The 15,346-nt window shown below is 41.7% G+C and overlaps 1 protein-coding gene across 4 annotated transcripts in view; it reads right to left on the reverse strand.

The window, feature by feature from the left end:
• The window catches only part of LOC139692609 (WD repeat-containing protein 47), a 467,176-nt gene that overhangs the window by 45,309 nt on the left and 406,521 nt on the right, over window positions 1-15,346 (reverse strand). The window lies entirely within an intron of this gene.

Genomic DNA, 15,346 nt, shown 5'->3' on the forward strand with positions numbered 1-15,346 from the left:
TTGCTATGATAAACTTAGTGGGGCGTGTCTAGATCATTAAAGGAACTATGTAGGGAATCACCCACGAAGCGAATGTTAAATTGCAAATTAAAGTTCATGCACAAATTGGAAGCAAGGTCTCTTTAGTTAGTATGTTGAAAATGTATTATTAGCCCCTTCGCATAACGAGGGATTACGAAAGTAAGTTTGAGAGATGAAGTGGAGAACTAGTACATATAATATGACATTTTTCCCAAAAACGATAAGGTATAAGAATAAGAGGCCACGTTATGGGAAAAATATTTCTTTTTTCATCCCAAGTAGCCCAGTACGGCGAGATTTTTTTCTATCATTTGTTTTTTCCATTTATTCCATTTCGTCATTGTTTTCTCTAACATAAGTTTAGCCCTTCTTATAACTAGCAGCTCGACTACAATTTGTAGATACGAGGTAAGTACTTTGCATTTACATATCGTAGTGAAAATTCCTGCAGCTATCATTATCCGCATTAAGTATTTGAATTATTTTACTTATTTCTTACGACTAACTACTCCGAAAATCTTGATTTTTACTTCATATTCATGACATTAAATCACCCTCAGACACAAACCTTAGCGAAGGCACCCTGGACTCGTAGATGTATACCCCACGCAAACGCGAATCAAAATTGCACCTATTACAAAGAAAATATGAGTACAAAGTAATGTCACACACAAAAGGGATGAACATTCTGTTTAACTTAATTTCATTTTCATCACCACGCCAATTTTCATTTTACTAATGGTTCGCGGCTTCATGACGACTCGTTTGAACGAAAATAAGTACGCTAAAGTTTTGTCAATTTTTCTTCGATGTTTTATGTTTTGACACCTTGGGCACCATTTCCCTCCGCTAAAAACGAGATCGAAAATCATTAGTCAAGGAACTATCACAGCTTATCCCCAATCATTGCCCATTTCCACCACCGATATATCCCGACCTACTTTAATTGATCCACCAAAGCTTGTTTCTCTTTCACCTTCTTCGCTGTCCTTATATTCTCCATCCCATCGCTTCTTTTTAAGTAGGCAAACTTTTTCGTTTCCACTCTTCACACCTTCTCTCTAAGTTGTTTTTCCCTGCTGACCTCGTCTAACGACTACTCTATCCTTTCTCTATCAGGGTCGCACCTCGAAATCCTATCTACCTATTCTACCGTCCGAATTTCCTATAATCCCATGGCACGCGATGCTATGCTCCCGGCCCTTTCTTTGCCAATTTTAATCCCACCAATTCCAAAAAAGTCTTAAAAAACCTTTAAATTATGGAGTGGCGAGATGATGTGGATTTAAGTGGGTCTCTTTTGCTCTCTAGATGCCATCACCAAGAACAAACATACTTTCACCCGGGGCGCGACGCTTGGAAAACAGCTCAGGAGACGCGTAAGGAAATGCACTCCCAGAGGCCACATCTCAAGGACGCCTCGCAAAGGTAAATTGCTAAGGGATGTTAACCCATCACCTGAAGTCAGAAAAGATAAGTGACACATTCGAATGATAGCGAGAATATTTTCCCAGAAATCAGCTCCGAGTAGTCAGTGAGACACGTTTATTAAGCGGTGGATTTGTTCACTATCCCGAAGGTCATTGGATGGAAACCTATGCTCGAGGACGGGCAGCATATTACATAATCCAACCAAAATTAACGTTTTAAGTTTTGAATACACATGCTCACATTGGCTAAGTACATCAACCGTTGGAGGTCACAAAAACCAATATGAAAATAAATATGGAATTCATCCTGTACAAATCGGATCTGGGAATGGCCCAAGCTCATGCCCATGAGGGTATTAGCAACGTAAGAATTTATACCTTTCATCGAGTGATCAGTCACCCCAAAAAACCTCGCTATAGGAGGATAGTTATTAAAGAGAATGCCAAGTTAGTCCCAAAGAACAACGTGGAATTGACAAAAACGGAAAAGCCCGTACACAAGAATAATTTTTTTAAAACGCAAGCTTTGGACGAGGAATCATATTATGTCGTTCGGTCGGCTTCCATCAGATAGCTCTGCAATCATCAACCCCATTCAGGCCGGCAGGAGAGAGCGTGACCGGCAGTTCACCGTTAGCTTTTAGACGCGAACTAAAGGAAGAAACCGCGAATGGAAATAGTGTGGGTCTACGACGATTGTAACCACCGTAAAATTAACTATTAGGATTATAAGAAAAGTTATTTCAATGTGTTTGAATCACTAAAACCGCACTAGGTTGATTCAGGGGGAGTTGCCAACGGCGACGATTCAGGATTTTCCTCGGAAACAAGATTTGAGGACAGAAAAAGTCCTGGGAAATTCACTCATTTTCAGACAGGGTTCTCCATTAAACGTGAGGATTATACCTGTATAGCGCGTAAAACATCATGAGAAATCAAACGTACGAATTCACATGTATGCTGCCAGGCGAAATCCCAAATGGCCAACGAAGATGGTTTCAGTTGAGTTCAAACGGGGGCTAAAGCGGTCTTTTAAATGGGGTCGTTCGAATGGGGAAGTTTATTTGTTTACGACTGTCGCAGGGTCCGACTTCTTGGCGTGCAGCACGTGGGGAAACAGGGCCAGGTACTGTTGTGGAGATCCCAGAATACCAGTTCCAAACGAACGAGCCGGTCCTCAAAAACGGCTTTGCCCGGGCACTGATCCAAAAATCCGCTTCATGATTTACGCCAATCATTATCGAAGGTTGTCTTACGTCTACTTATCAAAGGTTGGTTTTGGATAGCCTCTTAACGCGTATTGCGTTTTGCGGGGGTTTTTCCATTGTATGGCCAACATTATTATCTTCTTCAATTTTTCGTGATTACTGTTATCAAGAACTCAAAAAGTCTATTCTCTCCTTTCCTCCACTGCCCATTCCACCACGGCCTACAACGACCCACCACCTACGAGAGCAAACAAAATAGTCCTTTTCAGTGTTCAATAATTTATATTCCGAATGGGGTAGATGTGCACGGAGTCCCGTTCCCGCCACCATTTCCCAGGGAAAACATCCATCCGTTCCCATCTTGTCACGATGAAATCAAGTTAAAACATTTGAGACGCAAATCAAATAACAGTGCGGGAAAATTTATCCCATACATCTTACGGAGACGTATTTATTTTGGTAATTAGAGTCCTTCCATGTTGCGGTAAAATAAATCAAATGAGGATAACGGCCACTCATTGTCAAAGCACGCAGATGTCAATTCCACGACTTTTTCCCGATTTTCCCACAAAATACGATAAATAGTACCTTCTCGTATAAATAGTACCTCCTTCAAGCATGTTATAAACTTCCTCGTCAGTCTTCTTCACTGTACAAATTGTTTTCTCTGTTCTTCTTCATATCCACTCCTCAAAATTTGCTAATTTTGGTTTGCACTCTGGCCTTTTACGCTACATATCAGTCTTTTTACGTCGATACGCAATGATATATTTATTTTTATTGGCCATATTAATATTCTGCAGTCTAAGGTATCTACCCCGAAGTCTTCTGAAAAGCAAAATATAGAAAATATGGCAATCCTAACTGTAGAAGAGCTAGAAAGTCTTCCTCAGCCGACAGCTATGTCAAGCATTTAAATTAAACCGTGTAACATATGCAATGAGATTCAACCGAATAGCGGTTGAGACACCAGCCAGAGAGCAGCATGTCCAAAGAAAATGAGCAAATTACCCCGTATGCTATCAGCATTGTACATAAATAACGCACAACCCCTCATGTTCCATATAATTTCTCTCGTACACCATGCACTACTTTAACATCATAATATGTGAAGAGAGCGGAACAAACAGCTGGATTGAAAAATGGTGAAACACCAAATAATTAATGAAGAGAACCAGCATCAACTCAAAACCTGGACAAGAAAATACTGGCATTATAATGAAGTTTTAACCTCGTTATTCCGACCAGAGCAAGTCCACTTACACCTCTCACAATGAACTCGAATAATAACGACTTAGCCTGTGCCTGGGCTGACTCGTCTTCGAGCAAACTTGCCTGACACGTTTCGCATCGGCCGGTCATGCAACCAATGAAAGCGAACGAAATCGAAGAGGATGAAGAGGGACAAGTTTTCCCGAAATGTAGGCCAGAGCGGACTGACCTTGACGGAGTCAGATGGCGAAGCATTCCGCTTGAGGGCCGACTTGGTGGGGGGTGGTGGTCGGCCATCGGGAGGAGGAAAAAAGGGAGACAAATCCGCGGAAAAATACGTCGAAGGAGATGCGACGAAGGCGGACACTTGTTTCCAAATTACGCTGACCACAAGGGCGTCGCCAGGGCTGCGTAAATATTGACCGTCAAGTCAACCGTGGTCTTATTTTTCACGTGCACCATGTTAACATACACTTACGATATAAAATCTAACGGGAGCCTCACTTGTACTTCTAGGCATTTATGATAGTGAGAGCATTAAAGCCCGAAGCGTAGAGGGGTACTCATTTTCCTGCGTTGAAAGAATAAGGTATCGAGGTGGTGGTGATTACTCGATTCGGTGAAAATAAACTATTTTTCGATCGACATCGGATAAATGGCGATATACATGTACAGGATAAATTGAGCAATATCAAACAAATCGATATGACGATATTACTCGATCATTGTATATAAAATTTTTTTATCGTAAACAGTTCTCATCGATAACGTCGTTCATGTCACCCACCGAAGCTACGCCATTAACTATTAAGAGATCATCGTCACTATCGGTATGCAGGAGGACCTCAAGTGCCTTTAGAATTGTGCATAGCTCATATCGCATACCGACAATTTTGCCCATCTCGACATATCGTTCCCATCGTTACTTCAACGATAATTACATTCCCACAATATATCGTTTTACAATAATTCATAAGGTCAGGCTTCGGTACACGCACAACCCTTCCATAGGGAACATAAGTGAAGTGTAAATCTACGACGTTACTCGTTTTTTCATTACGTGATTTTTCCATTTATTCGCGATTTAGATGGATGGTCGAACACGAAGGCCTCCAATATCGCCTTGTCGTCCGAATATTAAATCCAATTCGTCGTAATAAGAAACCAATCAATCTAGAGCAGTGTCAAGCACTGAAATCGATAGGTACCCGATATCCGATGATTTACCGCCTTATTAGAATGACTTTTTCGTGCTCGCGACCCAACTTGGAGGTCAAGAGATTTCACCAGAGGCACATATATGCATTAAAAATCTGCTGACCAGACACTTGAAAAACAAAATAATAGGATAATCTATAATTACTCACTTGGCTCTGATTAAAATGATCAATTCCACAAATAATATTTTTCTCCAAAATTAAAAAAGACTGATATTTTGGACTTCATTCAGCGGAGACATTGTCATCATGAAAGTTCCATTCTTTAAAACCCTAGAATTTTCAGCGATAAAACCATGCATTTTTTCACACACACGTCTCTTTTTACCCTGATATATGAACAACGAATTAACTTTAATTCAAGCGGCGAATTATTTTAATATAACTGACATTTTACGACACTCAATATTTTAATTGTTAAATGCTGTGACGTCTAAGGTCATTAGCGGAGAAATTCCTTTTACACCCCCTCATTCACTTGATCAAGATATAAGCCTGACATCCCTTGCGCGCGTATGAAGTTTTGAACAATTTCATATCCAGAATTATGAAATACAAAATTTCCCGTCCAAGTCACATTAAAGAATATTAGTGCATTCATGAACTTCACGGGAAAATGATGCGCTCAAACTGCATTACTAAATTTACCGAATACATAACACGAGTTTTCATTATAATTTTTCCAATCATTTAACATGCACACATTTATAAAAATGTACATTATTTCATGCATTTGCATTCCATGATTTGATAGTTCGAAGTCGTTCCGCATGACAATATGATTCTTACCACACATGAAATGCGAGCAGCCACACTGGATACTACCGACATTCCAAATTCGCCCACTTAAGAGAAATGGAATGCGCGGCAGAAAGTGCGGGGACGCGGAGGTGCAATGTCATCATCGCGAGAGAAAGAGCGGACAGGAATCTCCTTTTTTGCTGCTGCTGCTGTCTTTCCACATGCTTGGTGAAATGTTTAAAGGTTCCCTCCCACCGCACCCCTGACCGCGAGAGGACGGCTTTCACGCGTGTAATACGTGGGAAGCACAATTCTCCCAATTTTTCAAAACAGCCAATCGAAGAGGGAATCGAGGACGTAGCCGTGAAATTTGATTTCTCGCGTGGTGGAAGAGACCCGCACGCGCGGTCAATCGCGGGTGGCCAAGAAGACGAGATCAGACCATTCGTACGGGGGTCAAATTTACGTGGACAATCATATTTTTGAACGCGAGCAATTCGGAAGAAATATTCAAAACGATCCGGCGGATCCATAAATGCAGTACCTAGGAATTTAGAATGACATACCGGCTCTTCCAAAGATTTCTCATTTCGTAACAGTAGCGCGGGTACCTCAAAGTTCTCTGGCGGTTGAGGTCACTTTGCACCAGGGATATAAAAAATCTGTTTAAACACCAGTTTTCCTGCGCAAGCCCTTTGTGTGGAATGTAGCACGAGATGGTTTAGAAATGGGAACAATTGGAAAATCAGACCAAGGGAGACTGGAAGCTTTCGAGACATATAGTGAGGACGAGTGTTGAAAATCAATCGGACCGATAGCGCGTGAAATGAGATATTCGGAAGGAAACGCGAGAGATGAGGCACTACGGAAGTTCGTACTGGAGAAAGCCGAATTAGAAAAACCTGATTGTGACACCATGGATTTATTGAGAACTTTATCAATCATCGGTGTCCACATGTAAATCATTACCCGGACGTGAACGTTTAGTATTAAGTAATTCCCTCGGGTTTATTTTTGTGGATACCGAGAAATACATTGCCTTACACTTAGACCATTTATGATTGTCAACATCTATACTCTCGATCGATCGATTAAAACGTCACGTGCTTGCCAAGGCACAGCCACCAAGGCAATGACGCTTTGACGTCAAAATCGGTCAAAGAAATAAAAACGGAGTGGAAAATTCCAATATCTAATAACCAGAGTTTCCGAGTGTCTTTTTGAATTGCTAAGCAGCCATGGAATGCACAACAGTCTGTAATGTGTTTCACAAAATTTGCTTGAGAAAATTATATGCTTTCATAATAGGTCATCCTATTTATGTGATAACTCTATTGTGCAAGGCATATTAGCATGAAGACTTATCTCACTCGGTCTCTATAAATCTCCAGGACTTAAGAAACTCGCCTGGCATACTGTTCCCTATATTATGCATTTTCCAATACTACGACATGTGCTCGGCCGTCGGAGTAATGTCAAAACGCAACCGCGAGTAACATGTGCGGCACGGTAGGAACCCGACGCTAAATCTTGCGAAAGGATTGATGGGTCGAGTTCAAGGATACGGGACACAGTTGCGAGAATCTTAACGCAGTCGAGAGAGAGAGAGGAAAAAAACCTTCCTTCCATCGGACCCAAGGCAACAACAGCACTATTTCCCTCGGATATCGACTTCAAGGCTGAGCTCGGATGTCACAGATTTCCACGCACACCTTCCCTCGGGTTGATCCTCCTCAACCCGGAGAGCGTGGCGGATCCATTTTAAGCGCACGCGAGAGTGTGGAAGGGAAAAGATGCCGGAGAAAGAGTGAAAGGGAGAAGAAGGATGCGAGGGGATCCTCACCTCCGGGAAGCGGGAAGATGAAAGTCATGCGAGGTGGAGGCTGGACACTCGCGGGGGGGGAAGGGGGAAGATGGGAGGACGGGAAGGAAATAGGGACAGCGGGACACGCCGGCATCCGGGGAAAGGATTGCCCGTGAAAGAGAGGGCAGGGCCGCCTTCTCTATTCGGTTCGGGACACCTGGTCCGTCTCCTTTTCTGGTAGGGCCCGAAACCGCTCCGGAACATGTGGATGGGCACAGATTGGCAGAGCTTCAGCGACATTATTGGCTCGGCCGTCCGACGACGCCCTCGATTCCTCCGAAGCTCCGATCCATCCCCCTTCCCGCTTTATCTCGCGCCTCACCAAGGACCCGGACTATTAGGAAGGGGGCCTTGGGAAGGTGGGTGTGAAACTATTCGGGGGATACATTAAATACCTTCGTGGCCCAATCAACACTCGTTGGCTTCGACCCGCGAAATCTCATCTACAAAAAAGTTTATTAATATCATTTCCACGCAAGGCATCCTTAATAATGCATGCCTGAACAAAAAAAAACCAAAATAGTGAAATTTAAGACTCAAAATTAACACAAAAAACACTATAGATTTAAGCACAAAAATAAATGGTCTTAACGTCAATTAACACGATGCTTAGGTATTTAATTTCCAAAACCAATACTGAAATCAGGATATTTAAAATCGCACCGTTAATAGGAGGAGTTGCGTTTCCTGAATTAAATTGTCAGCACAGAAAACAGATCTGATTCTTGAATTCAACTACCATTCGCAGATAGGCAGAGACATTCCAAACAGAGTTGAACTCTGTAAAAGGATTCATAAATGACTTGAAACCAGGTTCACATACAATGCTGTGAGGAACCTTATTTCAGTAACTGAAGCATTGAGTTAAACGGCGTTTAGCATAGATATCACGCTAAGCTTCTAGAGCCCAATTTATATCCACGGATGTATTCTTATTGCAACCACCGGAGGAGGAATATGTACGAACTCTTTAGTTATTATGCAGACTTACACCTATATTTTACGCAAACAACACCAACACAACGGCAATATATTCCTACGTCATGCACCCGGAGAGTCAATCGACCAGTGGAGGTGATCTTCGCTCAACGGCATTGCTTCTCTCAGGCATCTTCGGCCTGAACTTCGGCTTCATCGGCAACGTAAATTATAGAGGGTGCTGGGAAGAGACTTCATGTTGACGATAATTGTGTCTGGTTTCGCAGACCTACATGCACGGAGTCGGCCAAATTTCTTGGGGCAAATTATTACTCCACGTGATGCTCCTATGTCATTTTACCTGCCGCTCTCACCTTTCCCCACTGCAGGCATCATTCGACTTTTACCGTTTTCTCGGCCGTTTCCTTGAATTCAATTCAATGAGCACATATTTCGCTGTCCGAATGACGTCGATTATAAGGGGCTTATAAGGAAAAGTCTTCAGTACGGTGTCCTCATTGGTAACCTTCATTATTGATGAAAACGGGAAAGTTCGGATGAACCATGATTAGCGCTCGTTCGAAAATAACTTCAAGATGTGCCATATTCCATTATTTGTATTCTACCGGTTGGGTAGATATATTACAAGCTACATACTTGTACTACACTTTGATTTAAAAAAATCATGATGCATTCATAATAAGCCTCTTAAAAGATACTTTTGGATCCCATTTCGTAAATCAGATATGAAATAACAATTACGCAAAGCAAGACTTATTACCCATTTGCCAGGAACCCATTACACAACTGGCATCACTAAACATAATTCCAGTCTAAACGTCCCGAATTCCTCAGAGAAGACTAGATTACGGTAATTGGACCTTCGTATATATTAGTAAGGAGAAAGACTATGAATACTAGACTGAAATAAATACACTTTGTATTTCCACATAACAATATTTATTTCACGACCTATGCTTCGAGCTAAAGTCGAAAGACGTCTTCAAGTTGATTTTCGGCAAGGTGGGATAAATAATTTTATGGAGAAATATAATTTGGTTTCATCTTTTTATGAATAGTTGTTAAAAATTAACGCCTGAAACCACCCAGTTTTTTCAAGATTAATAGGTAAACTGAAAAAGATGCACTATAATTGAAGAATCACAAAGCACTGCGATTCAATAATACGAAAACCACAAGAGGATGAACCATAACGGAGATTTACACAACCCTAACTCGATAAACATATCTTGGGCCCCATTGGCATGGGAGCATGGAATAGGTATTTTTACGCAATATTAGGTAAACGATAGATTTAGCTTTGTTGAGTGGCTACGAGGCCAAGAGATTTCGGCTTGCACCTTCCTGAAAATCTCGGGCTATTTTTAATTTCACTACCTCCCTACACGATTCGACCCACACTGGCTTGCCCAAATGCGTCGACGTGTCTTCTCGCAGAGACAATCGTTATATACATCTCAAGCGCGCGAGGGCGAGTTGAATCACTTACTCCGTGGAAAGAATCGCCATGTGCGCCTCGTAGGGCAAGCGGGGAGGGAGAATGGAAGTGGCCCAGGGGGAGGGAGGTTGAGTGGCTGGGCGGGTACAGACCTGGAGTGAAGCCCAAAGGCAGGCAGGGAAATGGAGTGGTGAGTCACGGGGAGGCCGCGACCTCCAGTGAAGGCCGCGGACGGGGAAGGGACTACCTATCCCTGCGCAAGGGCACCTCCGAGCAGGTGGAGTACGTCACCAAACGAATCTCGCAAATCAACGGTCTCATCTTAATTATCTGCCACAATTTATTGATTCATTTTGTCGCTGCCATCACCGCTGGCACTATCTTTAAACGCAAGTTATGTGAAACTTTCCAAACGTGTCAATTAGGGATTAGCTTGGTTAAAAATCGTCAAGTTTCGAAGCAATTCCGGTAGTGTATCGTTCCGTATGAATGTGGAGAATGCCGAACTGGATAGCCTAAATCTGAATTTTCATTATGAAGGGCATCAAACAGTTTCCACCACTTGGCTCATTTTCAAGGTTTTGTTTTCCAAGTCATTCTTTCTATACAATACCCAGTGACGGCATGATAGTTCAGTGCTTAGTATTTTGATACCGACCCAGTAATGCGTGAGGAGAACTTCCATTGAGGAAGCTATGCTCAAAGTTAAACAAAAATAATTTCATAAATCTTCTACATAATAATGATGAAAATCATGTTACACTTAAAAACAATTGCACTAATTTGACGACCAAATGCACCATCCATAAAATAAAAATATGATTAAAAAAGGTGTGAGTGTCATTATATTTATTTTTAATTAAGTTGAAGCTGAAAATATTACACAAGGGGGGGATACCAAGTGCCACAATACATCCTTCCTTGTACCCCACCACGGGGTCAAAGGTTCAAAACTGGTTTATGCCCCGCGAAATCCATACTGCGTTATTTTCCGGGTAATACCTTCTTGGGAAACCGCAGATATTCCCTACCCTGAATGTGAGAGTTTCACACACTGGCTTAGTCAACTCTAAGCTCACCTATCAAACCAACCTTAGGGTTGATTACTGCGGTCGGTAAGTGGTAAGCCACTGCGGAGACAGGATCACTTCACCTAACGAGCACGCAAATGACCAAAGAGAGAGTTGAATGCTCGCGGAATGCATTGCGATGGTATAGAACAAAAAAGCGATACTTTTTTATTGCTTACTACGGCATTAGGGTGATTAAGGAATACAGACTGCTCAGGTAATATTAAAACGCAATCAATGATTCACGTGGAAAAAGTAACTACTGCTGTCCTCGATTTATGTTTTTGCTATGATTAGCCATTTCCTCGCCCGAATTAAAAGAAAACGGGAGCAGGCACAATTTAGGTCTCATAATTTCGTTATGAGGGGCAGCGAATGCATGCTGACCCCAAGAGATTATCCACAGCCGGGATAAGACCACATTTTTTGGTAATTAATATTGCTTACTATTTTCTATATAAGTGTGTAAGGGAGGTGATTGATTAAATCGTGAATCATATGCGTATCAAATCGAATATCGAAATGAAATCTACATTAGACACTAGATAACATTTCCATTCGATGCGAAAAAATTACTTTATATTTATCGATGAGGGATTCTATCAAATAGACATCAACTATCTTTAAATTGGTGATTACACACAGCAGATGATGTGTAACAGCCCACTAGAAGGTCTTCTTTTGCGTGTGCGATACCGTGTAAATATTAACCATCGATCAGATTTTTTAAATTATTTTGATCAAGCTGCTCCGAGTGGACCAGGAGAGTTAATTTTTTATTAATTAAGTAAAGATCATTAAATAAATTATCGATTAACTTAATTCTCAATAATTAATTTAATGCTCGAAGATTGTTTGATGTGGTTTGATAAGTTCTACCGTTGGATATCACACACGTTGATGATTGTTGCGAAAGAGTAGACAGGATTAGCTTTCCAATTTGAATCTATTCAGTATTAGAGTCGATAATTCAAAGGCCAACTCCTTAAGGCTTTTGGTTTTCCACGCAACACAGTTTACCACGTCGAGTCAGAATAGGAGCAGGCAGACCGGCGTCCCAAACGGACATGAGGATGCCTCAACCGCTCGATCTCCCCCACCGAGTTCCGGACGTGGGCTCGCGGATCGCGGGCGCGGCCGGCACGAAGTCAAGCGAGCAGAAACAGTCCACGCTAAGCCATGCAACGGCGGGCAAACGGGGCGATTTCTAACGCCACCTCGAGGGGGTGGGAGAGGATACTTGGCTCTAAAACCCGTTCCGTTCAGCTTGATGAGCTAATCTTCTTCGAAGTGAAGGGCGAGCGGATGAATACCAGTGCGTTGGGAACTTGCACGGTCATCCCCAAAGACTCCCCGTGTTTACCTACAGTGACATGAGGAAGTTCGCCTTAGAATTACCAACTGTGCGCAGAGAGCACAGAAGTAACTGGGGGCGATGCCGAGCAATTACGGCCATTCCCCGTCGCCATGGGTGAAACAAGTGGAGCGAAGGGGTGCACAGGACCCGGGCAATGATCCACAAAATATTAATCGCACGCTGGAGGGAGAAAACTGTCTGCGTGTTCACCGAGGAGTAGCAGTCCCTCATCCTTTGCAGAAACATTTGCATACACACACACACACACACACACACACATACATACACACATATATATATATATATATATATATATATATATATATATATATATAATATACATGAAAATTAAAACGAAAAGAGATAACTGTGATGCATGATTTGGAGAAATTAGGAGATGGCAGACAATAATTAGACTTTTAGAAAGGTACAGGATACCCGAGTTTTTTTGCGACAGCGACGGAATCATTATGACACCAAATTACGCATAATGGTAAATTGGACCAACGAAATAATATAAGAGAGAAACTGTCGTAGACTGACCATTATCATCCCCTCGTACGATACGTAATCATAACAAAATTGAACCTAAGCACCCGAATAAACATATGTACTTAAAGACGAACATTCAATGATTTAGTCAATTACTGCATGGTATACATGTATTTAGACGCGCATCTGTTCGAGCGCTTTTTTACACGAGCTGATATATATTCCAATGCGTGTATGAAAGATCTGCATGTACTCGTTTGTCCAGTGCTCAACCATCCTTCGCCATACGCCCTTGCATTGACTTGCGGGTTGTTGTGTAGATGTAGACGTGAACAAAATATTGAGAAATCACTTGATATTTCACGAAAACTTCAACAGCGTTCAACTGAAAATTGGCAACTTTCCACAAAATATTTTGTGGAAAATTGCCAATTTTTAATTAATTATGATATTCCATTATATCACGCCTGAAACGTCTCTTTTTATAGAGTACCACTGGTTATTTCACACCGGCTACATTTCCACCTGAAATGTGTCGCATGTGATGCAACCGGTTGAACTGTATTTATTTGTTCATCAAATCCATTTTTTTTCAATTCTCTCGCAACGAAATTACTTAACGACGGGGACTCATATCCAATTACATGCATGGCCCAACCAGAAAGAATAAATTATTGCCAATGGCCCACTAACCTCCAAAATAATACCTGGACAATTTCGCTGTCATATAGAGGTCATAAGTAAAGAATTACGAACCGCCACCCATTATTAACCAGACATAACATTAGGCGAGCTGAAGGTCTCTGGCAGTTTAACATTTCAGCAATGACAATCAATTTTACGACACGTGGCCAGTTGAATGCACACAATATAAATAATCCTCTCCTTTGTTTAAGACTGATGCAGGTTTTGGACTCATAAAGACTACGAATAAACATCGCTGAACGGCACCCTGACTTCGGACGTCGAGTGGGAAGCTCTGAGTGGCTTGGTTCAACGAAACCCGATATCCCTACCAATTAATCAAGAGCCCTGCGTCAACCTTCTATTTAAAGATTGTATCCGCCACGTCAACTTTCTATTGGATCTGAACACTTCTTGACGACTTCGCAGGCAGCTGCATACGAAGGCTATCCACCAGCAACGTGGACGTCTATATTCTTCGGCAACCGATGGGGCATACTGTCGAAATTCACGTCCGTAAATACGCGTGAATCGATTTTGTCGCTTTATCGGCAAAGCGGCACAACCAATTCGCGCATATTCACAAAAATGTTGAAGCTTGCTAACAGTGTTTTTAGATGAGGGACGATATTATCCATCTAAGTTATTTCGAAATCGGGTTTTTCAGAAATAATATAAAAAAAACATCCGATGTAAATTCCTTAGTCCCAAAACCGCAACCTATAAAACGATAGAGCCGTGAAATATGGCGAAGCAGGACATTCCTAGAAATCACTTCCGACTCGATGCCAGGCTAATGAATGCGTAAGATACTATTTCGAGAAGATACCACTAGTTTTAGTGAAAAAAAAACAAGATTAATGGGCGAGACACGAAAACGAGCGTGACGCGCGAACTTTGGACGCATGGAAAGTTTTATATTTTCAATCCGAGGTGAGACGACCAAATACGGGAAAATGGAATGGAAACATGGTAAGTGAACCGCGACAAACGAAGGTATGTATTACTCACGGAATGGAGCGAGGATGTCGATATGGGTAAACCTTAAAGAGTGGATTTACGAGCTACGAGTAAGTAATTGAGATCCAATGGAAATCTTCCTTCGCCGAGGAAATGTGCAAACTCAACACATTTGTACTCCGCGGGGAGATCAAACCATCATTCTTTACCGGCATATGTGCTGAATCGGATGTCAACGGAATAAAATATATGGCATCTAATCCACGACAAAGAGTTCTCCCAGTCGAACAGGGTGAATTTTTGTAATTTTGCCCTCAAGCTAACACTTTCGCCAACGAGTGCACCGAACCGAAAACGTTATGCCACTTTAAGCGTGAAAATATTTACGATGTTCTGCATAAATATGTGAAGCTCCGAGTAAGACTGTTTAGTAATTTACAATAAGAAATACATGGAAATTACGTCCCAATAAGAATATTTTATGAAAAACTTTTCCACTCCACGGATTACGGGAATATTGCCGACAACTCAGCCAGAGAAATGGGAAATCCCCATTGAAAAAAATGAGCTAAAATATGAAGAATCGCTTATTCTTTCTTAAAGTTCACATCTAACTTACTTAATACAAATTTGACTCGTACAATCACCTGAATTTTCAGCCTGTAGGATGAAGGTACAGGCTTCATCGCCCGGTGTATTTCAAAGTTAAAGAA

Source organism: Hetaerina americana, unplaced genomic scaffold, assembly GCF_022747635.1.
Source record: "Hetaerina americana unplaced genomic scaffold, ioHetAmer1.1.p SCAF_4, whole genome shotgun sequence".
NCBI lineage: Eukaryota > Metazoa > Arthropoda > Insecta > Odonata > Calopterygidae > Hetaerina > Hetaerina americana.